General features: G+C 32.8%; 1 pseudogene; it reads right to left on the bottom strand.

Annotated features, from left to right (window-relative positions):
• Positions 1-312: 312 nt before the first annotated feature.
• Positions 313-431, bottom strand: LOC120605119 (uncharacterized; annotated as a pseudogene).
• Positions 432-5,826: the final 5,395 nt, after the last annotated feature.

The following is a 5,826-nucleotide window of genomic DNA, read 5'->3' as shown; positions in this document are numbered from 1 at the left end:
ACTTCTTGTTATACCTGGTTTACCTGGAAAAATGACTTGCAAACTAAGCGCTGCAACAAATATATATGTATAAAAAAGGTCTGAAAAGAAAATTTATCAAAATGTAATATTGGATATCTCTAGATGATGAGTCGAAGGATGATTTCTATTTTTTTATACTTTTCAGTCTTTCTTTTTTCTTTTTATTTATTTATTTATTTATTTATTTATTTATTTATTTATTTATTCATTTATTAGGCGAGGCAACCTTTGGTTGACCTCACAGATTGCAAGAACTTTGTCAGCTTACAATTCCTTATTTTTTATTTTTTACACCTATAGCACCTGGTCTTCCTAGATGGTCTCTCAGCCAAGTACTAACCAGGCCCAGCCTTGCTTAGCTTCTGAGATCAGATAAGATCGGGCTTGTTCAGGGTGGCATGGCTGTAGACTTTCAGTCTTTCTTAATTTGTCTACAATGATAATATATTATTTTTCATATTGAAAAAATGCTTTAATAATCTAGTAGTTTCATGATGAGTTGCTAGCCAAAGACTTCACCGAAGCAGGGTCAGCTACAGGGATATGAATCAAGGCTCTGTGTGGTGTTTGAAAAAGGTAAGGAGACTGTGTTCATTCTATCTTTTATGCTACAAATACACATAAGGGACCCAAAGATTAAAATGTGGCCAGTGCATGTGCATTAGCAAGGAGTAAGATTAGCATTTCTATTGTTCCTGCAATATGAACATTAGGGTCACTAGGTTTTTCTTGAATGAGTCTTGCTTCATTAACCAGAAAAATAGCTTTTACTTTATTTTTACGCTTTATTATGTGGTTGATATTTTAAACATTTATTCCTTCAAGTAATGCCAAGTACTGCTGATTATGTAAATTTTTACTCAGAGAGCAAGAACTGGCTCAATGGAACTGAATGCCCTGGACATCAATTACTAACGACAGAATTCAATTACTTTTTAAAAGACTTTACTGCAGCTTCCATGCAATAAAGAATGGAAAACTGTACTGTGCGTTCACAGCCAAGCTTCTAGGAACATCAGATGTGTGATTATGGTAACTGCTGAGCCTTATGACTTTGGCAAAGATTTTGGCAAGAAAATACTTTGAAAGCATCATACCCAGAATAAATGTACATATTGGGTTATAATTAATGAATAGTGTAACGAACATTGCATTTTTAAAATCATGCATCTAATAAATGCATAACATCGATTCTCAATTGTATAGGCTTTATTCTAATGGCTTGTAAATGCCATAGTTTCTCTTAGTTCTTGAATCTGCAGATGGATCATTGATGCAGCTCCTCCTCTATTGAGCAGGAGCTGGTATTTGTGGACCAAAATTAATTATGTCGGGTTATAATTTTCTATATTTAAAAAATTCTGTTGATAAATGTATATGGCCAAGAAATGGCTCATGAGATTTCATTCACAAGTGATACAGTTCCACAGACCTGTCCATACACTGTAACATGCCAAATTTGGTTTATTTAAAAGAGATAATAGCTTCTGTTTCCCTCAGGTTAGAATTCACAGCTCCACTAGAACTATATACCAAGCGCCTGATACTTGCCAGAATTTACCTACACTAAACTCATTACCATATATATAGAATTTAATAAACTTGTCCCCAAATCACACAGTTGTTAAGAGGAAACACCTCAGAATTCAAGCCTATTAATTCCAAAATCTGTGCTCTTCCAAAAAATTAACTTCATGATTTCTTATTTACTATCTCAATATTCAGATAATTCTTATAAGGTCATGGGGAGCAGAAGGAGAGTCACTTTCACAAGAACTAAAATTGAGGGCATTATTTGGTTTATTTTAGGGAGAAGGGATCATCACTCATTTAATTCCCTCAGTTCTTGATGCCAGTGGAGAAAATAGTCTTAATGTAAAGTCTGTGTTTGTGGTAGTCATATGAAATTGTTCTTAAATATTTATTCATTAAAATAAAATCTCCAAGTAACATACAACCATGAAGTAAAACTAGTTGTTGAGAAGTTAACTGGATTATTTTCCTACATTGCAGTTTAGTAGATATTGTTATTAGCTTCATTTTACAAAAAAGGAAACTGAGGCATAGAGTGGGTTAAGTAGGTTAACCATAATTAGTAAGGGGTAGATCTGGGTTTAAACCCAGGTACCCCCGCTACTGATTCCCATGGGTGATGATGAGAACTGACCGAAGTTTTAACTATATAGCAACTCTAACTTTCATATAAACTTTAAAATATGCCATGCTAAGGAATTTATGTCACAGCACACTTTAAATATGCAAATGAATAAATTACATATACAATCCTTTAATTGAAGCTACATGTAAATAATGATTAAAACATTGTATAATTAAATAAATATTAAGTAATATTTATAAATATTTGTAAATATTTCACAATTTATTATCTGAGTAAAAAAAGTTGCTTAAGTGATCTTGAATTTCTGGTATTTATTCCAAATTTCTTTAATTAATTCTAATTTTATAAGTAGAACAGAAAATATCAGGCAAAATCAATATGTAATAATTTTTTGGAAAACTTGATTCTGAATAATCAGAATTAGGTTAGAGTAGATTCTGAGGATAAGATGTGCATGCATATTGCCAATTGGTAGAAAAAGTAGAGGTATATTCTGAAATGACCTGGAGGACTATACAGTATACAGCTTGCAGAAATGGATTAACCTCAAGTTCAAAACTGTGCTCAGGAAGGATAATATTGACATTAAATACCAAATAGTGACTAATTCTCTATCATTTTGGTTGCTTTTGGAACACATCACATAAATTTTTATGCATGATATTTGCTTTCCTGATTTAAGTTTTTTAAGACCAGACTAAAAATCAATTTCTATTTTCTGAGCCAGGTAAACTGATAATAAGGGGAAGCAGTCCAGCTATATTTAAGACAGACAGATGAGATTGGCTGGGTATTTACATTGTAGTTACCATCAACCTGTGTCTTGGGTCTCGAGATATCTGTGTGCTCTCTACACTAAACCATATTCTCACATGACCGAACTGTATGGAGAGGTACTCCTTTATAAACAACCTGAGCAAACTGCTATAATGGGACCAATGGAACAAAAGTAGAAGTTCTTTTGGTTGCAGAAACCTATTCTCAATCTTTTTTTTCACCCAACATAACAAGGGATATGAAACATCTCGCCATTATCGGTAGATAAACAGAACAGAGAGATCATGAGAAATGAAGGGACCTGGTCGGTGTACAAAATGCTGAAAGGAAGATATATGTGTTTTTTAAATCCCACCAAAGGGATTGGATACACTGCCCAGCAGTGTATTTTGGAAAATGACTCAGTGGTAAAGGAAAATTCTGTACATTCAGTGAACGGTCTATAAATATTCAAAAAAGATAACGATGTCAGTGGTTATTGCCACTAATACGAGTTATTGCATCCTCTAGATTATTTTTAAATTTATCACTACAATCATTCTAAAGAATTGTATCCCTGTTCTATGTTAGACTGTTTTGTTTTTACATTTCTGAGGGCCTTATAAAATAAAAACCGATAAAACTATAAAAAGATAATTTCTATTTCTTCTTGTTGAATTCTTGCCTATACTAGAGATCTGGAGACACAAGTGGTGTTTTTTAATTGTTCTATATTCATTGCCAAAGAAAATCGTCTTAGTCAGTTTAGGCTACTATAAAAATATGCCATAGATTTAGTGACTTAAACAACAAACATTTACTTCTAACAGTTCTGGAGGCTGGAAAGTCCAAAATCAAGGTGCTGGCAGATTCAGTTTCTGACAAGGGCCCGGTAATGATTTGCAGATGGCTGCCTTCTTGCTATTTTCTTACAAGGCCGAGAGATGGCGCTATTCTCCCTCTTCTTATAAAAGACACTAATCTCGTCATGGGAGCTCCACCCTCATGAGCTCATTTAAACTGAATTGCCTCTCAAAGCCCCACCTCCAAATAGCATCACATTAGGCTTCAACATATGAATTTCGGAGTAACACAAATATTTAGTCTATGGCAATAATTATATTAAAAATTCCATGATAATAATAATAATAAATTATTTGCCTATAAAACGTCATGGATAAAGAAGTTTCTATTTGAAACTCTGTCATAGTCTCATCATTTATGATAGCACTTTTCATAAGGCCTAAACCAGGAAATATGAAAGGAGGAAAAACTCCTAGAAAGATATTCAGAACTGAGAAACTAAGAGTATTATAATACATTCTGTAGTTTGATTCTTATGAGGTCCTTGGAATCTTCAGCAAAGTTCCACATTATGAAGGTGATTGCCTTTTCAGAGAGGTCCTTTTGAAATTCAAGGAAGTAAATGACTGTAAGTCTACCTAAGATGGACTAGAGATTATATAATTCTGAAGAACTTTTTCTGATTAATCAGAATTCCCTCTCTTGTTTTTTCTTCCTTCTTTTTTCCTCTTTTTCCTCTCCCTTTTTTTTCTTGCTTTTAACTTTTTTAAGGAGATGATATAACTGATGAATACCACTTCTACCACCTCCTTGTTGTGTAAGACTCCAGGATGAAATTGCAGAGGTATCCAAAGATATATTCACTAGTGACATTACTTTTTTTAGAAGGGAACACAAGGAAATTAATTCAATTTAATTGCTTCATAGAAAGAAAAGGTCTATGTTCTTACTGCCCCAGATTGGCTGTAAGAAGTTTCTATTAAGAACAGGTAAAATCAAGGGATATAGGCAACAAGGCACATGACCATGTAACCCAATATTTTGTAAACTAAGCAGAGGTTTTTAAACATCTCAGTTAGTTCTCTCCCAAAGGTAGTAGAATATCCAAGATCATTTCAAATGCTCTTTAGACTTAAATGAGGGTTGGAACAGCAGAGAAAAATGTAATTACTTCTATTTAGCCAATATTTTCATTTCTCTACATAGCGGCAAAAAGAATATGCATACGTCATTTCAGGATTTCCTCAGAGACATTTTCTTTTTTGACCTATATAAAATAGCTTAGATCACATAGAACAAACTTTCTATATAAGACTTGAGAAACTCAACAAAAGGTTAATTGGAGGAGACAAATGCTATAACTTCCTCAGATAACAAATCTCCAGTGATAATGCAGGTGATATGTGCTCGGTTCTCTTGTCCCTTGAGCAGGAGCCCTGATTTTCTGCCCAGATATTTCCTTCCTTATAATTATAAAAATTTATAATACCATTATAAAATTAAGTAAGAATTAAGCATCTTCAATGCTCTAAAATGTATTTTACATAATCCAAATTTTCTAATTTTTGATTGCTACATTGTAAATAATTTCCTAAATCTTCTTAAATAATTACTGAAACTATAAATCCTGTTCCTACATAAAGAAGAAAAAAATCATGGACTAAAATCAAACATACATTTCTTGTTTTATTACATTTTCAACATAGGCTTGTATTTAATTTTCCTTACCTTAAGCTAAGTGTCTCATTTAGTGATTTGATAGAAGTTCTTTTAATCTAATATTAAATTAAGAAGTACTCATGATGCCTGGGACAAGGATGAAATTAAAAGAAGCTCTCTCTGGCTATATATATGATTAGAAATTTATTTGGATGTTATATAGAATTCATTAATCATTCATTATCTTTTGCAATCAATCATGCAAAAGTATCTGTTGAGCATCTATTGATACTTTTGCATACTTTTTGATACTTTTGCAATCAATCACGCAAAAGTATCTGTTGAGCATCTATTGTATGCAGACACTATTCTAAGCACTAAGAATACACTAATGACCCAGATCCCTATTCTCAGAGAGAGACACACCCAATAAGTGAATAAATATGTATGTGCAATAACGAGAGTTT

The sequence above is a fragment of the Pteropus medius genome, unplaced genomic scaffold (genome assembly GCF_902729225.1).
Source record: "Pteropus medius unplaced genomic scaffold, Ma_sr-lr_union100, whole genome shotgun sequence".
In the NCBI taxonomy this organism is placed as follows: domain Eukaryota; kingdom Metazoa; phylum Chordata; class Mammalia; order Chiroptera; family Pteropodidae; genus Pteropus; species Pteropus medius.
This window is presented reverse-complemented; position numbering and strand designations above follow the sequence as displayed.